The following is a 25,900-nucleotide window of genomic DNA, read 5'->3' on the forward strand; positions in this document are numbered from 1 at the left end:
GGTATACAATGATTAAAAAATAAACATTAATGGCATTAACCAAAACACTTACTTTGTTATATTAAGAACACAATGTCTTAGCATGAGAAGCTTGATGCTGTCTGGAGAGCAAGCAACCGAGTGCCTCTCGCGGAAATATTAGCTGTTGATGGCTTACGTTTCTTTCCCGTCACAGAAAACCATCACAGGTTTGGCAATGCTATTAAAGTATTATTTTGTTTTGTTTGTTGATCACGAAGTACAAAGTAGATGAGGAAAACTAGGACTCCGTGTACTCAGCGCGCCGCCATGTTTGTTTACATTGCGTGACTGGTGCGCTGTAATATCAGAAATGGAGTTATTGCGTTCTGTAAAAAAGGAGCAGTGGCGTTTGTCGCATTTTGGGAAAAAAGGGAGAAAAGATGACAGAATATCACGGCGGGTATTGGATTTTGCGTAAAATTAATTATTTACTTTTAACTACTGACCTGATATAATACTGATTTTGGCAGTAACTCATTTTTTTCAAAAATGGCGTTTATCGCGTTTTGGAACCAAACTCTTCATATTATTAGTGGTGTATAAAGACCTTACTTAATCAACTTTATTGTTTTTATTATCTTAGAATGAGCCGTTTTATCTACATACACCGTGGTTCCCCTTACATAGACGTTGCCATCATGTTTCTACAGTAGCCCTTAACGGACAGACTGCTCAATAGTGTGCATTTTGTCTTTACGTTGTCTTACCGCGGGTTCACACCAGCCGCGTTTGAGGCGTCAAATTCGCGTCTACCGCGCCTAGTTTGCCGCTTGAACATTTTGAGTTTACTCACTTCATTCGCACGTGAAAGCTGCACGTGAAATACTCGTCCTCGAGACATTCGTGCAGAAATTCGCGTTATGGGAGGGGCTTCTGCGACTCCGCTCGCTTTCTGTAATCACGTCACTACTAGAGCAAGCTCCTGATTGGTTAATGCGGCACGTTTTTCCACCAAGTACGTTTTCAACTCTTGCGTTTGCCACAGCAACGCTCAATTCGCGCTAGATGCGCGAATGAGGCAGAATCGCGTTTACCGTGCCACGCTTAATGCGTTCATAGGCAATACATTTGCAACCATTGCATAAAATTGCAATGATCAATTATACAGTTTTGTCGACATTATACACAAATACATACACATAATCCATTCAGCTGTACATTAAGTAGATTTAAAGCTATTTTAAATATGTGCTTTGTTAAACACTCCTTCTGCCTTTCCGTAAGTTTCTTTAAGCTGTAATTGGTGCTCATTTTCCCCAGCACCCCATAACTCTTAGTCTGGCCTAAACCAAGTCCTCCATTTGTACAGCTACTCTTTGGAAAGGTATTCAGATGGTGATTAAATGACTCCGAACCCCCTCCTCGCATTTGTATGAATTCAATGCAGGGTCTCCAGCCGTCAGACTAATTACAGGAAGGTCACCGTGGCCAAAAGTTGACCCTTCCCTTTGGGTCAATGTGTCTCAGATCAGAGAGCTCCGGGTCTGTGGTGAGTGTTGTAATGAGGTGACTGGAGGTCAAAGGTCAGGTCTGTGAATGTAGGTGGTGATGTCTGTGACCCTGGGCACTACAGATGAATAACCAGTGGGAGGTCCTGCGTGTGTACCCAAAGCTTTCACTGGCTCTGACCGAGGGTGCACACTGTTAAAAATAACATCATAAAATAAACACTATTCAAGTACCCATGAATCAGAATTGAATGTTTGAACGTGTTAGACGTGTGGATTTCTGTAAACTAGTGTGCTCCAAAACATGACAAAATATGCATTTAGAAGATATAACGTTTTTAAACTTACAGTCTCTCACTTCCACCAGTACGGATGAACAATTTTTATGACATTATTCTGCACTTCAGCTTCTCATCAGATTCCAGGCTGTGGGATAAATTAAACTCTTGGGTTTTATAAAGTGGGAGTGACCATTTAATGTCCCGCCCTAACTTTCTGTTCAGTATTATTAACGTCACATCGAACAAAGCTGTATTTCAAGGCACATCAGTGCTTCTTTAGGAATAGATTTTAGTCAAATAAAAAAATAGTAAAATTAAAATTAAGAAGGGTTTTCCAAACTGGTGTTTGTGAGGGAATTGCAGGTGGTGTGTTAGTTGATGAAAAATTACAATTAAATCATAAAATGTAAATAATTTTTAAATAATAAAAACTAAATAAAACCCAGCCAGCATTTTAACGTTGATTCACTGTTGAATCAACGTAAAGGACAAGGTTGAATCAACGTTGATTCAATTTGCAAAATTAAAAGGTAATTCAACGTAGATTCATCCTTGTCCTTGACGTTGATATCGCAACATTGTTTCAACGTCTCGCTTTCAACATGGGTGAATTAAGGTCTTTGTGTCAATGGCAAATTAATGTTGAAACCTGCACTGATTTTGCAAATTGAATCAACATTGATATCGCATTTAGCATTAACCACTATTTCAACGTTATATCAACGTTAACAAATAACTGACATTATTTCAACCAAATTTCAACGTTGATTTTTAAGTATTTTATTAACATTTTGCATAACATATAGCACGCTGAGAGCTGATCTACAGTACAGTAACTCAATAACCCAATGCACAGTCATAATGGCAAAACTCTTGAACTCTGAATGTGGAAAATATTCAAGAATGAAGCGCCGATGTATTACAGGGACTTTGTAGCAGTAATACATCACAGCTGGATAAACAAAAGATCCTCTCGAAACTTTACTGAGTTCCTCTTGTACAGAACACAGTCACTGTAACTCGCTGTTGCTTCCCTCTGCCTTTGAAGTTTGCATCTCACCGGGCATCTGCGCTTCGCATTCACATCTGAAATCAAACTGCTGCTTTGAAATCTTCACAGCTTTCTGCTGATTTATGGGTTTGTAAAGGATAACTGTTGTTTAGTCGGTGAAAGCGACTCGGGTCTTGGGTTTTCAGGGGGTCCGGTGAGTTTAAAAGAGCGTGATGAGATTTCTCCGATTTGAAAGTGTTCCTGTGGGACGAGAAAGTGCTCGTTGATGAGTTTGGGATTGTATCCCTCAGGTCCGGTCCTGGCGTGTGTGTGACTTTGAACTGTGGCTGCCTGCCATTCTGTATTACAGTTACATAAGCCAGAGATATGTCATCCCGACATAGAGATATATTCATACAAACACAGAAAATATTCACGTGATTATTTCTAAGATATCTGACTTTGATTTTCACATTTAGAAATGAAAACTGGTTGAAACAAAATGGTATAGACTAGGGGTGTAACGGTTCGTGTATTCGAACCGGACCGTTTCGGTTCAGGGCTTTCGGCACGGTGCGCACGTGCACCGAAAGCATTTTGTGTGCGCCTGTGCGGAACATAATACGTGCGTTTCCGCACGAACATATTAAGTGGCGGAAGTCTCCGCGTTCAGCGCAAGTCTTCTGTCAAACATATAACATAATTCGGCCCGCAGAAAGATTTTTATTTACTTAGTTGTATATCCGTTTGATTATTGATGTAAACGTTTACGTGTCGTATCTAAAAGCGCATGTTAAACGCGTGTCAACGCGCTGCTTTGTTCTTTCAAAAGTGCGTGAGAGGATGCACATCTTTCGTTGCTACGCATTCATGAGACGCGCTTTCTGTGACAGCGAGAATAAGGAATGCGTGATCAGATTTTTCATCTGCATATCACGTCAATCATATCATTGTCACAATGCGATCAGCTGGTCGGGACAGAGAAGAGCTGTAACCCGGGGTTACTCAGCTGCAGTGATGCCGGTAACGCGTTACTTAGTAACGCGTTACTCTAATTTTACCACTTTTTTTAGTAACGAGTAATCTAACGCGTTAATATTTCCAAACCAGTAATCAGATTAAAGTTACTTATCCAAGTCACTGTGCGTTACTATTTTTGAAATTTTCCTTAGTAAAATATATATTTTCTTGTATATTTCTTCTTGCGTAAGTCAGGTGTGCGACAAGTCACGTTTTCAGCACGAGGACAATTCAGGTCACGTGTAAGCGACACAAACGTAAACAACGTACAATGGAGAGAGAAGAGAGATGCAGCTACAAAAACACTACGTCAATTTAAAAAACAAAAACATTTGGAGTCGCGGCACGGCGCAGACAGTCAAACTAAGAGCAAGTCCCACCCGGTGATGCGAAGCAGTGAGCAGGAGTTCATCCACTACCCACACAACAAAAGCTGGACTTCAGTGCAAAACCAGTAAGTGTGGGAGAGTTGAAGAACGAAAGTAACAAAGCGATTTTCTCCGAGCCCTGATAACATCTAAATCTCACTATGACAGCATATTAGCACATAACCTCTGAAAGAGTTGACAAATATCGCGTTATTTACTCACCGATTTCCACGTGTAGATCCAGAACTCTGTTTTCAACCATCATAAGTAAATTCCAAAAGCGGTCTTTTTTTCTTACAACGCGTTGTTTTCTCATTTCATGTGTTACAATACTGATAAATCTACAAGGTATTTACTATATAACATCCTGAAGACTTCTCAGTTTTTCAAAATAAAAGTAAGTCGAGTTTATAGAGTAAGTAGATCCTGTCGGGTCAAAAGTAACACTTGTTAGTTTTGTCCCGCTGCTAATACTGTGTATAATATGGTAAAAAATTTATATTATTCTAATTTGATTTAATTTTATTTTCATAGTGTTCAAACTATTGAATTTTTTTAGTCTCAGCAATTTAAGTTTGTACTGTTGGTTGCTTTTGAAACATTTGATAATATTAAAAAAATTTAAAATAAAAATGTAATTTAATTATTTTTTACAAAGATAAATGACAAAATAAGTTTGCAGTTACATATTAAAGAGGTCAAAGTAATATATATTTAATAAAAACAAGTGTAACACAAAAATCTATCATGTTTTGTTGTGTTACTTTTGACCCACCTGTGTGTTACTTTCGTCCCTGCTGTCAAGGTCAAAAGTAACAATTCACTACTCTTGTTTAAAGTGAAATTATACAGAAGTCGTTTTACATTTGCTCAAAATTCCAGCTGGTTTTGATAGACCACACTTGTGAGTTATTGACCACAGCAAAAATATATCTCTGTCTAAAACATTAACTTTTAAAATTAAGTTTTTCTGAAAATGGCCCCTGCTCACCCCTATTTATGTTTAGTGAAGTCAAGAAAGACTCATATATATATTAGTTTTTTAAAACACAACAGTTCAACTTAAAATGTCAGGAGATACATTGTTGACGTTACTGTTAAAAATGCACTTCCAATAAAGTGAGTGTTGGCAAAACCGGTTGTCATTTTTAATGTTGAGGCAGTGGGGGTGTTGGCAGCTACTGGAATGTAACTAACAAAGTAACTTGTAATCTAACTTAGTTACTTTTAAAATCAAGTAATCTGTAAAGTAACTTAGTTACTTTTTAAAGGAGTAATCAGTAATCAGTAATCAGATTACTTTTTCAAAGTAACTGTGGCATCACTGCTCAGCTGTTACTCAGCTGCGGAGGGGTTCGTAAGTAAAGTCACAGCTTACATTGATGACACAAGCAAAGATTAGGAGAAACGTGCAAAAGATCAAAGATGGCTATGTATGCAGCTCACTAATCTCAAAATGAGTGTATAATAAGTATATCATCATGTTGCTTGCTATGCAGTTACACATAGAGCAGTAATATTATTTTTATACAGAGATGGTACATAGCCAATTCAATTCTGTGAGTTAAACAATCCAAAATAAATCAAAACAGAAAATTTTTAGTGCCAAAAATGTAGGCTAATAGTTCATAAATGTATTCAGGAATTGAATTTGTTAGTTCAAGGTTTTAGTAGAAAAAGTTTAAGAGAAGGTTAAGATAAGAGTTACCTTCTGTTATAAAATAATGTAAAAAAGAACTTTGCAGTAGTATTTTATTTATTATTTTTTCATTTTATATATATTTTATCTGTTATACTTTAATAAAGTGTTTAAAAAAGTGTAAACAAATTGTAAAAAAAAGTTTAAAGTAATAAACAACCTGCAGTTTAATGTTTGCATTTCTCCCTTACTGTACCGAAAATGAACCGAACCGTGGCTTCAAAACCGAGGTTCGCACCGAACCGTGATTTTTGCGTACCGTTACACCCCTAGTATAGACGTATAATGAAGGAGGGCCTGAGTAATGGAGAAAATAATATGTGACCCTGAACCACAAAGTTGCACAGGTATATTTGTAGCAATATTTGAAGCAATAGCCAACAATACATTGTATGGGTCAAAATAATCGTTTTTTTAATGCCAAAAATCATTAGGATATTAGATCATGTTACATGAAGATATTTTGTAAATTCCCTACCGTAAATATATGAAAAAATCTATTTATAATTAGTAATGTGTTGCTAAGGACAACTTAAGGATGATTTTCTCAATACTTTTTAGATCAATTCTAATAAAATTCTAAATAAAGTTTAGTTTTGTGTGCGCACATGAAACTATCGAGTTTAGTTTCGTGTGCGCACGTGAAACTATCGCGTGCGCACATGAAACTATGGAGTTTAGTTTCGCGTGCGCACGTGAAACTATCGCGTGCGCGTGTGAAACTATTGAGTTTAGTTTCGTGTGCGCACTTGAAACTATTGCATGCTCACGCGAAACTTTCGCGTGCGCACGTGAAACTATCGAGTTTAGTTTCGTGTGCGCACGTGAAACTATCGAGTTTAGTTTCGTGTGCGCACGTGAAACTATCGCGTGCGCACGTGAAACTATTTCACGTGCGCACGCGATAGTTTCACCTGCGCACACGATAGTTTACGTGAGCACACGAAACTAAACTTAAAAAAAAATTCTGCTCATGAAGTTTTCGCGTGAGCACATGAAACTAAACTTGTTTTTTTACTCCAATGTCACCTTAGGGGCTCCGTATTTTTTGCACCATCCGATTCCAGATTTTTAAAAGTTGTATCTCAGCCAAATATTGTCCTATCCTAACAAACCATATCAACGCTTATTTATTTAGCTTTCAGATGATGTTTAAATTTCAATTTTAAAATATTGACCCTTATAAAAGGTTTTGTGGCCCAGAGTTTTAGATGTAGCTAGGTGTCCAACATCATGGGTTTGATTCCCAGTAGCTGGGTTTCCATCCAAACGTGAAGCGAATCTTTTCAAAATTGCAAAAAAGAAAAACAAACAAAGCGAATTAGGTTTGTTTCCGTCAAGTTGGTATTGGTAACCTAATAACCAACAGTAAACAAAACGTACACAGTAAAAAAAAAAGTACGCCTGAAAAATGGAGGCAGGACTGCATTTAGTTACGATTTGGCAAGTTATAAATGTACTAGTATGTGCCGCTTGTGATTGCCAAAGTGAATGCTGTGCACAGAAGAAGAAATGCAGCCTTTTTTAAAGACACTAGCGGGCATTACGACGACATTGAGCCCCATATATGATAAAAATGTTTCCATCTCCCATTTTTCACATTTACTCTTTTTCGCATAAGTCAGAAACTACCTCAAGTGAGCATAAAAACTTTTTTGCAAATTAAGGGATTTTTATTTTAAATTTGGCGTTTCCATCATGCATTTTTGATGCGATACTTCAAAATTTACATAAAATCATGGTGATAAAAACGTGGCTAGTGACTTGCATACAGATCAAATTTATGAATGCACTTTAAGTCACTTAGGTTAAAAGCATCTGCTTAATCTACAAATGCAAAGTAAATGTGCGTGCATTTGATAGCCCCATGCTGTGTTAAACTTGAGGTTTCTCAACTATGCAGAAGAAATTATCTATAATGACTTAAATGAGAGAAATTATAAAATAAAGCATTTGGATTACAATATAAAAATCTGAAAATGACTTAATTGTTAAGCATCCATTTCAGTTAATAATCTCAATTGTGTGAGGTACATAATTATCTTGAGAGTTTGGAGGATTTAATTGAAAAACTATTATCATTATTGTACAATGAGGTTCAGGTCTTGGCTTTCGGCAGGCTTGTCGAGTTCTGCCAGTTCTGTTACACAGGAACACGCTGTGACACAAACATTACTACACAAAGTTAAAAGTCAGTAGTGGTATCAAATGCATAAAAGCACATGTAAAAGGCCACAGTAGATATCATTGCATGGATTAGACAAATTTTAAAATACTCTCATATTTTTAAGTCGCTTGTAAATTGCATACCTTTGTTTATGTAGTATCTTCATGTATTCAGAGTCAATATTTAGGCATGTAGGCAAGTCCATGCAAATGTCAACCTTATCATAAAAAAGTAAAGTAGTTTTTACCCAAACTTTTTAATCATGCTTAAATCTCAGATGTCAAGATTTGATGGTTTAAATAACCATGCAAAGTCTCTTAAAGTTTTTAAAGCATTTTTCTCCAACGTTAAAGTGATAGTTCACTTTAACACAGCAAATATTGACCATTGACTTTCATAGTAGAAATAAAAAATAGGATGGAATTTAATGTGTACCGTCAACTGTGTGCTTACCATCATTTATCAAAATATTTTCTTCATCATTTATAACAATACTTCCAAAATACTTCCAATACTTTTTTCCTACTATGGAAGTCAATGGTCACTATCTGCTGTGTGTTTACCATCATTTCTCAAAATTTCTCAGAATTTTCATTTTAAGGTGAACTATCCCTTTAAGTAATTACAAATTTCAGAAATGTCACATCCATAACTTTATTTCTTCCTCATGAATGTGCATACAATAAATAACTTTTAATTCACAGAATTCCTAAAGAATCTTATCTCCCAAAAACTTTGTTGTCACATCCATAACACATGCATGTTTTCTTCATCTTAAACAGAAAACATGAGTATATAATTTAAAAAAAATGAATGTCTGGATTATATATACTGTATTGATCACAAATGCATTTTCTAACAATTTATATTTCAAGTTCTGACTCCATAACGCTGGAATTGCTCATGTGCTAAATATGTTGTGATTGCAGAAAAATGTTAAACATCTCAAACATTTTTAAAGCAAACTTTACCCAAACACTACATTTGTTTCATGATGGCTCAGGTTTCTCGTTTTAAAACTACTCGAGGTTTATGAGCTCCGACAGTTTTGACCAAAATGTCTAATGAGGCTAATTTCCATTAGAGTTCAGTTTTCGGCGTTACAGTGGATGTTTGGAGAATAAAACCACATCACCTGAATCTTTAATGATTTCCACCTCGCTAATGAAATAACGTTTTTGTGGGTATAAGGTTTAATCCAGTCAGTGTTACGCTCAACTGGTTTAATTCATTCTGACTGATGACATAAACACGGTCATGTGTGCTCCTATAGTGGTCAGATGGCACGTCATGGACAAAACCGCTGAAATTCAGTCAGCGCTGTATGAGAGAGAGTCGGGTCCGGTGATCCAGTGTGAGTTGTGTAAGCTGTGTGGTTCAACATCCAGTCATTTCATAAACAGATAAAAACGAAATAAAAAAGCCATTTATTTGAAATATACTGGCAGGTTACATTAGGTTAAGTGGTATATTTTTCTAGGTCTGGAGGTCTGGAAATGAAGGCTGATTTTACCTGCAGGGTACAGACGCTGTGAGTTTTGGAAGTGACTCAGACTTTATTAAACCTACAATCACATTTCAGGATGATCTGTGGGTCTCGCCTATTTAGTGTAGATGAAGAGAGATGGAAGTGATGGTGATTAGGACAGGAGAAAGACAATTATAGGGAAAGGGTTTCTTCCGGAAAAGTACAAGCCGATCGGATCACAAGTGGACGGCAGAGACGCATGTCTGTTCACACCTGGTGTTGTAGTCCGTCTCTGTTGCCCAGTTTTGACCGCTTCTGTTCTAGGAGTTGACCGATATGGCAAAAAATGTATCACCGGTATACTTATACATTTGGGTCGATATGATATGAATCCGATAACAGTGTGAATCTTATAAAAGCCTTGGGATAAAATAAAAAAAATGCTCACAACGAATATCTGTACTTACAAAAAAAAGGAATTTGGCAGGTCTATGAAACCTCCTCCTATAAAACTAATATTAAAAAAAAGTATAAATAAATTGATGTCCACATTTAATTTGTATTTAGTCTTCATAGAAAATTAAATGTAAACTCACTGTCAAATAAACATAAGACTTTAAGGCTCACCTTTAATATTAATAACACTGTGGGTTCATGCTAAAAGTCAGGACTGATGTAAAAACATTGTGCCTGGAACATCACACCATACCCATTTTTCTGGGATTCTCCCGTATTTTACCATTCTTTACTGCCGTTTAAATAATTTCCTGTATTTTTCCCGGATTTTTTGTCTATTTATAAAAAATTCCACTGGCCCCATTTGATGTTTGCACGTCCGGTAAAGCAGGTGGCAGTATATCTGTAACATATCACTCAAACTATTTTTTAGACCAAAAATATCAAATTAAAGTGCTTTTGTGCATAAAATAATGAAAAAAAATCTGCCAATGGGGTAAGCAAATTTTTCTTGAATTTTTCTTGAATTTAGTGTTCAAGCAAATGTTCAAGATTTTTTTTGCTTACCCCATTGGCAGATTTTTTTCCTTGTTTTATGCACAAAATCACTTAAATTTGATATTTTTGGTCTAAAAACTAGACTCTTTTCTTGGGTCGTTTTGCTCATCAAGAAAAAGCATCTTAAATTAAGAATTTTTAGATATTTTTACTGAAAACAAGACAAAAATACTAAGACAATTTTTCTTGAAAATAAGTTTTTGCAGTGAAGGTTTCTTACTTATAATTTTTTGCCTTGCTTTCAGTAAAATATCTAAAAATGCTTAAATTAAGATGCTTTTTCTTGATGAGCAAAAACGTGCCAGTGGGGTAAGCAATTTTTTCTTGAATTTTTCTTGAATTAAGTAAGGAAACTTATTTTAAGATTTTTTTACCAGTTATTTATTTATTTTACTTGTTTTAAGCACAAATTCACTAGAATTATTTTCTTACTTCATTTTGCTTATCAAGAAAATGCATCTTGATTAAAACTGTTAGACATTTGTACTGAAAACAAGACAACAATAGAAAGTATTTTTGTAGTATAGAATATCTAAAAGTTCTTAAATTAAGATGCTTTTTCTTGATGACCAAAACAACCCAAGAAAATAAGTCTAGTTTTTAGACTAAAAATATCAAATGTAAGTGATTTTGTGCATAAAACAAGCAAAAAAAAATCTGCCAATGGGGCAAGCAAAAAAAATCTTGAACATTTTTCTTAAACACTAAATTCAAGAAAATTTGCTTACCCCATTGGCAGATTATTTAGCTTGTTTTGCTGAAAACAAGACATAAATACTAAGAAAATTTTTCCTTGAAAATAATTTTTTGTAGTGTACCCATCCATTCCCTTGCATAGTAATGAAGGGGGTTGGGTTCCAGAAATGTCATTTATTTTCAAATCCCAATGTTGACAGGTATGCATCACACATTATATCAATACGCAGAGAATAGACAGTCTTTTGCGTTTTCGACTAGCTATGACTGTGCTTGAAATTTGACGACCTCAAAACGTTTCACACCCCGTTTACACCTGTATTGTGTTTCGTCCACTTGTTATCCGCATCTTAACACCAGGTGTAAACAGCCTCTCTGTGTCAGGAGTGTTAAAAATCACACTGTGTTAATAGTGATGAGTTTGCACTCCTAACAGATTGAGTGACCCAGACACACCTCATCCATTGTTTCCTGCACATTACACCTCATGTTTTCCTGTGTGCGCGTGCACGTTTATGTGGTTTCCAGCGTGTGTGTTCTTGGCTGAGTTTTAGACCCTCTCAGCCAAATTATAGCTGACTCAATAGACTGTGTTATTTTAGGACGTCTACCTGCAGTCTGACACCTAAACTCCACCCATCCTCTCTCTCCTGCTCTTTTACTGTATGTCTCTCTATCTCCATCCATTCTGTCTCTCTCTGTGTCCTAAAACTACAGTAAAAATGTTTTCATGCCCATATAGGAAGGAAATGTAGCACAGATGTATTGTGAGAACTAGGAAATAATTGTGATAAGGATTTTTTTGGTTTAAAATGTAGCCTTTCTACTGCAAATGTTTTGGTACATACTGGCAGAATATTGCTTTAAGCCCAGAGTATAGTCTATATTTTTATATGTACGTGAACATACGCGCATGGTCGAATGCATAGCCTTTCAAAGTATAGTTTATTTTTGAATCGTATGTGTACACAGATGTTCATAGCATGTGCATTGCAACAACATGCAATGCATATCCTGGGCTACACTGCAAAAAATGATTTTCAAGAAAATATTTTTGTCTTGTTTTAAGTAAAAATATCTAAAAATTCTTAAATTAAGATGCTATTTCTTGATGAGCAAAACGACCCAAGAAAATACGTTTTTAGGTTTTTAAAATAAGTTCTAGTTTTTAGACCAAAAATATTAAATTTAAAGGTGCAGTGTGTAATTTTTAGAAGGATCTCTTGACCAAAATGCAAAATAATATACAAAACTATATTATCAAAGGTGTATTAAGACCATGGATAATATACCGTTATGTGTTTATTAGCTTAGAATGAGATGTTTGTATCTACATACACATGGACTTCCTTACATGGAAGTCGCCATTTTGGGCCGCCATGTTTCTACAGAAGCCTTTAACGGACAAACTTTTTTTTACTAAGTTGTCTCCGATGATGACCTGTTTGTCCGGTGGTGGCTACAGTAGCTTCTCTATGTGTTTCAAAAGCCAGGGATAAGCAGTGGACTGAGCCGTTGGTTGCAATTCACAACCTCACCACTAGATTCTGCTAAAATTGACACACTGCACCTTTAAGTGATTTTGTGCATAAAACAAACAAAAAAATCTGCCAATGGGGTAAGTAAAAAAATCTTGAACATTTTTCTTAAACACTAAATTCAAGACAAAATGTTTTGCTTGTTTTATGCTCAAAATCACTTAAATTTGATATTTTTGGTCTAAAATCTAGACTTATTTTCTTGGGTCGTTTTGCTCATCAAGGAAAAGCATCTTAATTTAATTTATTTTTTGATATTTTTACTAAAAACAAGAAAAAATACTAAGATTTTTTTCTTGAAAATCATTTTTTGCAGTGCAGGGGTTCAATTCCAGGGAACACCGATGCTGATAAAAGTAATGTATAGTTTAAATGCATATAAAGTCATTTTTGATACAACTTTCTGACAAATGCATAAATGTAAATTTAATTTCTTTTCAGGTGAATAAGGTAAATATAAAAATAGAGAAGAGGTTATAAAGACAAACCTTGATAAAACATTGATTTGGGAGAGCGTTTTTAATGCAATGTACTGTGATTTAATCAAAAATGTGTCACAAGCAAAACTCTTTGCATTAGTGTAAACTCTCAAACACACTTTCTTATGTACACAACTCCAGTTGTCAGCTGCTCTGTAACACATTTGTGCGTTTAAATAAACACAATTTCTTCTCTTTGTCTCACTTGGACATTTGGCCGTGATGGTGCCAAGGTCACATGAGGCTGAGAGTTTAGGGATTAGACGAGATTAACAGAGATGCTGATATTACTCTCATTCTTTCTCTATGTCTCTCTCCCATTCTCTGTCTCTCTCTTTAACTGTGCAACTGTGTTTGTACTCAGGACAGAATAAAAAATATTTTTTTTACTGATACAACATGGATATCCACATAATGATTGCTTGTCACAAAACCATTTTTTTTTTCATTCAGTCTTGAAGATATTTAAGGTTTCACTTTTGTGATGGACCTTTTTTGGATTTCTGGCAGTTTACCATCTGTGACCCTCGTCTCACCATCATGGCACAAATGTGATTGTTGTACCAGCTAACATAACACACACCCCAGTGTTTACACTCATCCACAGGTCAGATATCTCAATATTAAACTGGGCTCAGAAAGATTTTCACATTAACCACATTGCATTACCTTCACGATTAATGTTTGACTGCTAAAAGTCACTGGCGTTCTTGAATTACCGCTCGGCGTTCGTCGAAGCGTACCGTTGTGAATCAAACACACGCGTTTAGGAATCTGTGCACCCAGACAGCATTAATGCTCGGCATCCCACCGGCATTGATGTGGATTAGTGACCCTGTGCTTCCTTTCTTTGGACCAATCAAGTGAAGCATAAAGGGATTAAAGTGTCCGGACTGGACCATGTGCACCATTTGTAGGGGGGTAGGAGGTATGTAGGGTAGTAACCGGGTGGAGAAATGGGGCGGGGGGCTGTAGATGTTGATCTGAAAGTAGCTTCAGGTCAGTCATGCTCAGTCAGTCAGAGAGAAAAGGACTGGGAGAGAAAGTGTGCTTAAATTTCATAATGGAGATCAATATAAGAACAAACAAATGAGAGATAGACACTTGTGTCTTTGGGACGCTCTACGGTCATGGCTTTCGGATGCTGCGTCCCGCTGCGATCTAAAGGTACAATAGATTGAATGCTATACTTTCCTGGAGATGTTTTTTATAGCTGTCAATGTGTTGTGACCCCAGCGGTTTAGTTTTGCAAGCATTTCATGATTTTGCAGCTGTCAGTTTCTTGTATGATGTGGATGCATGACTTCCCATGATGCAATTATGTTTGTAGCCTAGAAACTCTGAGTTACTAAATAATCTTTGGCTGGTATTTGCAATGCAATTTAGTGATCAGGTGGACTTTTTATGATCTGTATTGTGATGTGGCGTAGATGCAAGACGTTGGTTTGGATCTTTACTCCAGCAGACTGCAGATATCCCTCAAACCTCAGCTAATGTTTGACCCGTGGTGATACCAAATGGGAGGTGATGAAGGTGGTCTGTAGCGAGGTGTGGTGTGATTGGAATAGCCAACATTTGGAGGGACAGACTTTCCCACGTTGAAAGGTGTGTGTGGACTGGGAAATGTCAGTGGTAGGGGTTTGGCTTCAGTCGTTGGCTGATGATTACAGGGTGAACTGGAGATGGTGGGTTTTTAACTCGTCTTTCTATGCATGGGAAACCGGAGAGCCTTAAGGTTCACATTGCTGTGAGCGTGTAGACTTCTTTAATTAGTCAAGAAGTTGGATTAGTCAATTTTCTTAAAAAAAAAATCCAGATAATTTACTCACCACCATGTCATCCAAAATGTTGATGTCTTTCTTTGTTCAGTGGAAAATAAATTATGTTTTTTGAGGAAAACATTCCAGGATTTTTCTCATTTTAATGGACTTTAATGGACCCCAATACTTAACAGTTTCGATGCAGTTTAAAATTCCAGTTTCAAAGGACTCTAAACGATCTCAAACGAGGCATAAGGGTCTTATCTAGCAAAACGATTGTCATTTTTGGCAAGAAAAATAAAAATATGCACTTTTAATCCACAACTTCTCGTCTTCCTCCGGCTGTGTGACGTGCCAATGCGACCTCACATAATTGCGTAATGACATCGAAAGGTCACGTGTTACATATATGAAACGCACATTTGCGGACCATTTTAAACAATAAACTGACACAAAGACATTAATTAGTATCATTCGCTATACAACAACGTCGGAACGGTCCTCTTTCTTCACACTTGTAAACACTGGGGCAGAGTTTTGTATACGTCATCCGTGACCTCTTGACATGATGACATATTACGTAAGGTCGCGCTGGCGCGTCACAGGACCAGAGATAGACGAGAAGTTGTGGTTTAAAAGTGCATACTTTTATTTTTCTTGCGAAAAGTGACAATTGTTTCGCTAGATAAGACCCTTATGCCTCGTTTGAGATCATTTAGAGCAGTGGTTCTCAAACTTTTTCAGTGTGCGGCCCCCCCTTTTGTATGGCGCATTCTTTCGCGGCCCCCCCCCAAAGAAAATTTATGACAAGAAACTGTTTTAAAACTCAACTTTTAATTAAACAAAACATATTAAATGATACAAAGTAGGGCTGTTGATTAGTAGTCTTATTTTTTTTTAGGTTTAATTGCACAGATTTCATGATAAATTAATTTATTTTATGTCATAAAACTGGGGCCCCCCTGGCACCATCTCGCGGCCCCCCTGGCCCCCAGTTTGAGAACCACTGGTTTAGAGTCCTTTGAAACTGCAATTTTAAACCGCATTAAAACTGTTAAGTGTTGGGGTCCATTAAAGTCCATTAAAATGAGAAAAATCCTGGAATGTTTTCCTCAAAAAACATAATTTCTTCTCGACTGAAAGAAAGACATCAATCGACATTTTGCATGACATGGTTGTGAGTAAATTATCTGGATTTTTTTTTAAAGAAAATTGACAAAGAGGTTAATGGGTTATTTGGGTTTTATTTTATAATAAACCCCTCGAAGCGTTGGGTTACCAGTGCATTTTATAACAGCTAAGGGGGTTTTAGGCACTCCGCTTCGCGTCGTGCCTAACAACGCCCCTTAGCTGTTATAAAATGCACTGGTAACCCACTGCTTCTCGGGGTTTATTGCGTTTATAAAACGGTTACTTCATATGCATAACGTTAGCGGGATTTTATAAAATAAAACCCAAATAAGTTGTAATTATATTAGTACAAATATTACTCTTCCGCCAAACAAAGTAGTTCCTCAGAATCAAGTGTGGCTGCAACAGAGCGCAGTTCACAAACAACACACAGACGCAGCAAAGATACAATGAAAATATGATTTAAGACTGTGGTGTTTATGTTATAAATCACCATTCATCTAATTTATACATTAACATTTATATTAATGTATAAATTAGATGCAACTGTTGAAGTGATGATCAAATATGCTTGGAAGCATGCTGAACTCTTTCCCTGTCAGCGTTTTTTTTTTAAGTTGCCACCCAGTTAAAAACATAAGATATCAAGTGAAAGAACAGACCATCCGCTTTGAAACAAAAACAAACGAAAAAACATTTCGTCCTACCTTTATTTGTTCTCTTATCACCTCTCAAATTTTTGTATTAAAAGCGGAGATAATTCCATTTTTGTGAAGAACTTTAGTAAGAGATCAGATTCAGACGGAGCCATGAACAGTACTACACGGTGTTTTCAGTGAATGCGTCAGTGTTTAAGTTGGGTAAGATCGCCACCCAGTGGATAATAGCGGACGTATGAACTTGAGTTATAAAATCCTCAGACAACGTTTTCTCTTTATCGACGAGATGACTCAACAATATTATTGACATTTATCTGGATATCGCCATTAATTGTGCAATTGTAGACAAATAAAAAATATGATTAAAGACTGTGGTGTTTATTTTCATAAATCAGTACGCAGCAACAGTGGCGCAGTGATACTTATGTAATGTGGTCTGAACCGTGAGGTTACCGGTGTGTTTTATCACAGCTTAGAACGTGTTTCAACCAATCAGAATGAAGAACCAGAACTGCCCGTTTTATAAACATTATTTTACACATCTTTCAAGTTTCCTGCATATTTAACCTAAACTATCTATATAAAAAAGAAAAATGACAAATGAGAAGTCTCAGTTATTTCTTCTAGACATCAATGAGATTAAATGGAGAGGAAATGGAAACGTCTCCGGTGTCTCAAATGTTTCTCCTGTGAAAAATGTATCAATCAGATTTCAGTAGAGATCTCAACAATAGCAGGAATTTTGATGCAAATTTGTGCAAAACTTATGCAATATTTTCTATTTGTTGATAAAAAGGTTTGTAAAATGACAGTGTTTCCACTTACAAATGATATGTAATTAAAACTTTGTTTATCCTCTCGCGATAAGTCATTCCAAAATTCACATCGACGGAAGTTGGTTATTTTAAGACATTATTTTATTCGAAGTATACGTAGGAGTGTTATTCAACATTAATACAAAAAAGCCCCTTATACTTGGAAGCGGCAACGTATGAGGTGTTTCTCTGAGATAATAGTTCATTATTTTAAATGAAAGGAGATGTAGGATGTTTTATCCAAACATTATTGGCAAGGAAAGCCTCTTATACTTGGGAGCAAACACTTATGAGGTGTTTCTGAGAGGTTTTAGTACATACCGTGTTATCTTCAAATAATAATTATGTGATTTATATACAGTTGACCTAAAAAGGCAGTTTTGCAACTAGCTGCCAGTAACTTACTGTAGATTTTACATTTATGTTATTTACTGGCACCAGTTTGTTCAAAGTTAAATGAACATGAAACATTTTCAGTCTTTATCTGCTACAGTAAGTTACTGGCAACCAGCTGCATAATTACAGCAAATTTTTTACAGTGTGCGAGCGGAAAATGTTTTTGCAAAATTGACGTGCTTCCATTGGCTGTATTTTCATTTCGTGATATGAAAAATGTCTTATTTACCCAACTTACTTCACCTTTACAATTTACATTAATGTTACTGTCACCGTACCATTTATTTTTATAAATGTTTTATTTTTTTCTATTTTCATGTATTAATTTCTAAGTAAGTAATCTTAAAAGAAACATATGAGACAAGGTTGAGCTAACATTTGAGCAATAACATTTTCCTTTGGGTAGGAGAGATTTAAAGATGAGGATATCATGTTATCCAATACTGTAACTATAATGTTCAGAAAGACATTTCTGTGTAGTTTGATGATTCAATTTGGTTTTGTTTTTGGAGTTGCGGTTTTAAAATATCTTGAATAAGTTCTGTTCCAAGACCTTGGTAAATTCTAAAGGTTTACATTTCTAGCTCTGGTGTTGAAAAACAGAGTTTTACATGTTTTACATCTACAGATAGCGGTGATGATAGACGGAAAGAACTTATAGACTTTGGAAAGATAACAAAGAAAACTGGGAAAGGGTTCAATGATAAAGCCGGTTCTGTTTCCGATCTTCTTCTCTCATGCCAAAGTAATCCTGTTCATTTATCTCAGATATCTCACCGTCAGCAGACGAGAGGTCTCCACCAACCATCTCTTTTGTTTTTGGGTGCAGTCTTTCTGGAAGTGAAGGATTGTAGATGACCGCACCTATAGAGACCTCTGAGATATCTCAGATTTGTTTTTGTTTTCTCAGTTTAGTGTAGAAACACTTTAAGGTGCGACAGCTGCTGAAATGACCCACGCTGACAAATGTGCCTCGCTATTGACTGAAGGTTTGTACTGAGGAGAGATGTTAAAGATCTCTGCTGGGGTTTCTCTTTACCCATGCTGTTAAACGACTAACAACCAAACAGCTCTAATGAAGAAAAAACCTCATGTCCACATCTTCAACTCCACAAATCATCTCTTTAATGTCTCTGATGTTTCTCCTATGGGTTTACATTGAGACTAATGGAGATGTCTAAGTATTCTATGCATTGAGTTGTCAGTTTCAAATTCAGTTTGTATAATGTAAAGCATGTGTTCTTGCATGACTTTTGCAATGCTACGTTAAGCTACAGGAACACATTTCATCCAAAACCAATATAATAACAATTAAAATTTTTCTTATCAGATGAATGTATTTTTGGTCTTGATAAGGAGCCTGGTTGTGCTGCAGTGGGTTGAGATACTGAGATGCTTTCTGGAGCCATAACTTCAGTATCTGATAGTAGGGCAATAGTTCAAACCACAGCAGGGGTCCAGTAGAAAACTCTTTACCAGTCCTCACATTTTCTATAAGACTAAATGACCAGTCACCATCTCTTTACAATATATCACACAGAGATAACACACGCTGATCCTGATCCTCTAAGGCTACGTTTACTCCACAACGATGTAGTAAAACAGTCAAGTTTTTTCTTTATGTTTTTCTCAGAAATTACATGTACACAGGGCAATGTAGTCAAAAAGATCCACATTGAAATGTGGTATGGGGTGTAACCAGTGTTGGAAATGTGGTATGGGGTGTAACCAGTGTTGGGAAAGTTCACTTTCTACATGAACTAGTTCAAAGTTCATTTTACAAATTTTAAAATGAACTAGTTCAGTTCATATTTCAAAATTTTGAACTAGTTTGCAGTTTTCCTATATTATATTTTTTAAATTATTGCCATTATAGCCCATATAGAACCACAGACAGCAATTATTTGATCAGTTTTAACACTGAAGCTAAATGCGTCAGATTTCATCTTCATATCCAACTTTAAATCCTTATTCAACCAGGGTTTACATTAAGCATTGACTGTCTTTTCATTTTTGTATTTGCTTGCACATACCTTGAAAAGTTTTGATGATGCATGCAGCCGCGAAAAACTGGCTGGTGTTGCCAGATTGGGTGTTTTTCCGCTACACATTAAGGCCTGTTTTCAGTGTGGAAGACTCTATAGAAATCTGGCACCCTATTGAACGACGTTAAACTGAAAGAGCGTGCCGTTCACAAACACCAGAATGAACGAGTTCACAGTACTGTTTATCAGGCAGTAATACAGTACGTTCAGTTCACGTTCGCCCAAAATATGAACGAGTCTATGAACTTTCTTTCAGTGAACTCGTTCAGGCACAACACTGGGAGTAACGGTACACACACATTTCGGTACAGGACTTCCGGTTTGATGTGCATGTGTACCGAATGCAATCTTTACCAGTAGTTAACATAGGCTTGTTTTACATGCGAAAGGTACTTTAAATTCAAGTTCCCACACAACAATATTGTGTAGTGGACCACCAGTGTTTTTAGCAAAATTGCTAAAGGCGAACGTGTTTTTTCATTCCACTGTGCTTTTATTGCTTTTCTATGTAAACATGCAATAGACGGACGTGTTTGACCATTACATGTGCACCTCACGCACGAGCGCGAGTTTTAAGATGGCGTGTCAAGTTAAGACAATCTATACCACACTAATTAAAGTGTGTGTGTGTGTGTGTGTGTGTTTTTGTCATTGGTTTTTAGGAATTCGACATTAGGAAGTTTTCCCTGAACTCTGTCAACACGATTAGCTGTTTGTTATCCCTCATGTTTCATTCTATTTTGTTTTTATTTATTTTATTTAAACAAGCGAGTGTTTTTAAAAATGTGTTTAAAATATGTAAACTGATGTTTAGAAATGATCATAATAAAGGATAAGCAATTTTATGTTTTGCATTTCTTTCCCCTAACTGTACCGAAACTGAACCAAACTGTGACTTGAAAACCGAGGTATGCGCCGAAGCTTGAATCACCTATGTATTATGCATGTCAGGCCAGTAGATGGCGATGTTAAAGAAGTACTACACACCTGCACACATACGCATTATTCTACAGAATGATAAATACAAATAATCAAGGCAGCAAAAGCATCAAACAACTTTGTGTAGATGGACGATAAGGTGTTTTATTACTTCAAGTGACCCTCGATAATAAACTCAGTATCTTGAGTTAACACAGTCCTATAAGCCGCTGCTGTTGTTTTGGTTATACTCACACGTGCCTACAGTATAGACTGAACTAAATAAACACATGCGCAGGATGTCACCATTATCACAGATTTGCGAAAAATCGAAAAAAATTTCAAACATTTGCATTTAAAACTTGTTTTAAAAGTTTACGTTTTTCAGGTCCCCGTTTACGGTTAAAAACGTCACCCCTAACTATAAAGCATTATAAAGTATAAAGCATTTAATCTCATGGTTTCAGATGGATCGCAGTGTAAATTAATGACATACTGTATTAGGGTCAATTTAGGACACATGAAATATGTCCGTCTTGTCTTTTTTGGTAACATTGTACAAGAGTTTATTTATGCAATGAATCACCAGAAGTGAAACTCTCCTGGGTTTTAAAAAAGCACACAGATGGTTTCTAAAATCTGTTGACTTTAACAGTTTGTCATTGACAAAAGGCTGTAAAACTTTTTTTAAAGGATTGTTAAGACAGTGAGTTCATCTTCACAGTCAGAAGCGTTTGATCAGTACAAAAAAACCCCAACAATGGTCCAAGTCTCCTCCAGACAAATTCCTTCACCTACACCTTTACATCTTGCACCAGATGAAGAAAAAAACCAATAACAAAGCAAATATTGAGAGGAATAATCTGGAAACGCTACAGAGGGAAGATGTGTGGTGTATATTAGGGGCGGAAAGCAGTGGTGGCCTACAAAGTGAAGTTCAGGACATCACAAGCAGCTACTGGGCAGGAATGCATTTGTCCAGACACATCTGGTCTGTTAAACACTCATCTGTTATCCTGGATGAGGTCTTCAGAGCAGGTGTTGGTTAGGTGATGTCATACAGCTGCACTGAAAAAAAAAATCCTTTCAATTTACGTAATTTTAATGTGTACATCGGTCCCACATGATCCGATTGTTTAAAACCAAAATAATTTTCTCAAATTAATTTTTATGTGTCAGACCAAAACATTTTAATTACTTTAAGTAGTCTAATAGAAATATATTGACTCAAAGTGCTATTTCTCTTTACTATAACACATTTATTTTGTAATGTTTAAGTAATTTTATTATGTAAGGGGACTAGATTTTCATCTCTAATTCCAACATGCTTTTTTAATGCTTATATTATGGGATTATGTAACTCTAAAGCAATTTCATTATGTCTCTGGCACCAGAATAATCATCCATAATTATCCAAATGTTATTTATTTTTTTTTAAATACATTTGCATTGGCATAAAAAGCAAAGAGTTTTGTACAAATGTTTAGTGATATTGAGGCAAACCACTGCTTTCAGATCATCAATTCAATTACATCATTACACATTAATTCATTAAGTCAATAACTATTACAACAATCAGCATATGCAGTACATACATAAAGGGGCAATTTCCCAAACAGGTTGTAGATTAATCCATGACTAGGCCCTAGTTATATTAGGATATTTTTAATAAAATAAAGTTTACAAACAAACCTACCTTACAAAAACAACACTGGAGTACATCTTTAGACAAAACGGTAACACTTTACAATAAGGTTCATTAGTTAATATTAGTTAATGTATTAACTAACATGAACAAACCATGAGCAATACAGTTAATATAAATAAAGCTTTATTTGCTTGTTCATGTTAGTTCACAGTGCATTAACTAACATTAACAAAATTTTAATAAAAATATTAGTAATTGTTGAAATTAACATTAACAAAGATGAATAAATGCTGTATAAGTGCAGTTGATTATTAGTTCACATTAATTAATGTAGTTAACTAATGTTAACTAATGAACCTTATTGTAAAGTGCTACCGACAAAACAATGGCACTGATATATGGCATTGCAAAAGTCTGGGACTAGGAAAAGCCCCATCTGTGAAACTGACCCAAATGTTTAAAATAGTTACTATCACAATAGATTTAGACGTGCTAAAGCACAAACACTGCATTCCAAAGAGACATGCAAAACAGTAAGTACTATTATTTATAAAATGGATTTACAAACTGGAAAATATCACTACTTCATAAAGTCAGAGCTACATCATTTATAAACTGTTAAATCAAAGATTCAACAAAAACAAAATACAACAACCATTTCCAAAATCGACTCTGAGCAGCAAACTGTTAATGTATTAATAATAGAAAACACTTAAAACAGATAAAAAATTCAAAAATGAGCAGCACAGTCTTTCTGATCCTTTCACTGAAAGAAACTGTTCGTTAAAGTTACTCTCAATGAAGTTTGGATTTCCTCAAAAATAAAGCGGAGATCAGGATAGCTCAGGATTAAGGCATACATCAGCTCAAACACGATGTTGCAACACCTTCATGGCTTCCAGGACTATACAAATATCCTCTTCTTCATCACAAGCAGCATGTTGTTTGAGAGCACAAATCCCAACATTGGTGTCTTCAAATGACCTCACTGATGCTGACTTCATCCATGCCCTGTACAAAACAAACAAATGTAGTTAAAGAAACAGAAAAAAGGTTACTGTTACAATAAAAGTGTCATTGGAAATTAGTACAATGCAAACAAATATAAATGTAAGTATACAGACCCATGTGCATTGCCACAGCATGTTACAATTGGTAACAAATACATGGGTTACAAAGCAAGGCAGCTGCACTGTCCACTGCTCTGGGTGTGTGTGTGTGTGTGTGTGTTCACAAGGGATGCTCCGATCGATCGGCCGGCCGATAATGGCATTAAATGACTCAATCGGTGCTCGCTAAATCTGCCGATCTCATAAACCGATCTTTCTGTTTACTTTTGTCATCAAAAGGATCCTGAATGTGGCTGCAATTAAAGACATTTTTTACGTAGCACAAGCATTTTTACAACCCTTTGCTCATGTGCGGCGTGCAGATTTGTATGTCTCTCTTTGCCTTTACAGAGATATGCGTATTTTCTATGAGGACGTGCTCCGGTCAACAGCGCGAGGCGTCTTCACATCCCCATCAAACAGCGTATACAACACATATCTATCACGGACAATTGCATCCTCATGCCAACAGTTTCTTATTTGCATGCGTTTTAAAGTTTTGAGCGTTTAAACTTTTATTTTCCTCACAGCTGCTTGTCTGCGTTCAGCCGCCGCCCACACACAGCAGCCTGTCATCAGTGCACATGAAGAGAGCGATCTCTCTCTCACGTCTTAAAGCTGCAGTAACCTAATTCATCTCTCAATAAAATCACTCTCTGCTCTTGACTAAAGAACTTTTGTACTTCATACAAATGCGTGTATATTTAATTAATACAGTAAAGTCTGTGAAGTGTTTTATTTTCAGTACTTTTAGGAGACATAAGACTTTTTAAAGCCATATTAAATTTCTCTATGCAGAATAAATATTTGTTGTGCTTATTTATTTGAGTCACTATTAAAACAATAATATACCTAATTACTGCAAGTAATATAACAAAGGCAACATCCGTGGTATTATTTTATCTAGAAAAAATGTAACAGTTACAGTCATCAAAGAGCTTGCATATCAGCTTTAAAAAAAAATCAGAATCGGTATCGGCCGATCACAAAGATTACAAATCGGTGATCGTATCGGCTGCAAAAATCCTGATCGGAGCATCCCTAATGTTCACTACACTGGAATGAGTTAAATAAAGAGGCCATGTTTCGAGTGTGTGCTACCATACCTGACAATCACATCAAAAGTGAATTATTTCATTTTCTCAGTCTCATGTTGTTACAGACCTGTATAAATGTCTTTGTTCTGATAAACATGAAGGAAGATATTTATTTTGAGAAATGTTTGCAACCAAACTGTTCATGAGCCCCATTCACTTCAATAGTATTATTTTTCCCCACTATGGAAGTGAATGGGGCTTATGATTGGTTTGGTTACAAACATTCCTCAAAATATCTTCCTTAGTGTTCATCAGAACAAAGACATTTATACAGGTTTGTAACAACATGATAGGGAGTAAGTGATGAGAATTTTTATTTTTGGGTGAACTATCCCTTTAAATCTTCCCAGGTGTTTTAATGACCCGTGTGCCAAAAGACGTTCTGTACTTCCAACAATGTTTACACATTTTTATGTCTATGAATCTATATTACTTACTTCTGTCATTTGATCATTAATTGTTTGAAGTCTTTTTGCTAGCTGTCATCCTATCCGATAGAAGAGTTTCGTCAGGTTTTTGGATTGGAGGTCCAGGTGACACAGGAACATTAGACAGTAGTGATTCTTTTAAATTCAGCATTTATCTGAAAACAAATTAACCAACCATTGTATATTTGAGTACTGCGAGTAAAAGAATAATAATTGTATATTAGTTACAAAAATAAGATATCGCTCCTAACAACAGTACAAAAGTGAAAGAAATGACTTACCAATGCTGTGTAGCGCATGAAAGGATGATGGACCTATAAGAGGAAATATTCAGATGAGAAATCAACACATAACCTCAAATGATGAAGGTCACACATACACAGAACAATAATGAAATAAGTATTATATCTGTCATAGGACGCAATGTTGGACAAAATGAGATCTTAAAACACGGTTCTCTTCTGAAAACGTCAGCTTTAAGGTGTGGCACTTCAAAGCGATTTTTTTTCAGTTAATATACCAGACGTCACGCGAGACATTTAAAAAAGCTTTTTCTAATAGAATCAAGTGTTGCTCGTGGCGTAGCGAAGTCTCGAATAACTGACGCGGGTCTGTTCATCTGATTAAGCAGACCGTTTGTTTCATAACGAGGCTGAATCTAGCTTCTTATTCGCAGCTTCTTATTGACGCTTTTCGTTCCACCT

At 36.0% G+C, this 25,900-nt stretch overlaps 1 protein-coding gene and 1 long non-coding RNA gene across 6 annotated transcripts in view; one reads left to right on the forward strand and one right to left on the reverse strand.

Moving 5' to 3' along the window:
• The window catches only part of nhsa (Nance-Horan syndrome a (congenital cataracts and dental anomalies)), a 143,306-nt gene that overhangs the window by 80,267 nt on the left and 37,139 nt on the right, over window positions 1-25,900 (forward strand). The gene's annotated exons all lie outside the window — the stretch shown is intronic.
• Window positions 22,754-25,839, reverse strand: LOC141369334 (uncharacterized). Its single transcript, XR_012372991.1, has 3 exons — window positions 25,478-25,839; window positions 25,206-25,351; window positions 22,754-23,573 (listed from the first exon to the last, which is right to left on the reverse strand). It is a non-coding gene; the product is annotated as an uncharacterized lncRNA (long non-coding RNA).

Source organism: Misgurnus anguillicaudatus, chromosome 13 (genome assembly GCF_027580225.2).
Source record: "Misgurnus anguillicaudatus chromosome 13, ASM2758022v2, whole genome shotgun sequence".
NCBI lineage: Eukaryota > Metazoa > Chordata > Actinopteri > Cypriniformes > Cobitidae > Misgurnus > Misgurnus anguillicaudatus.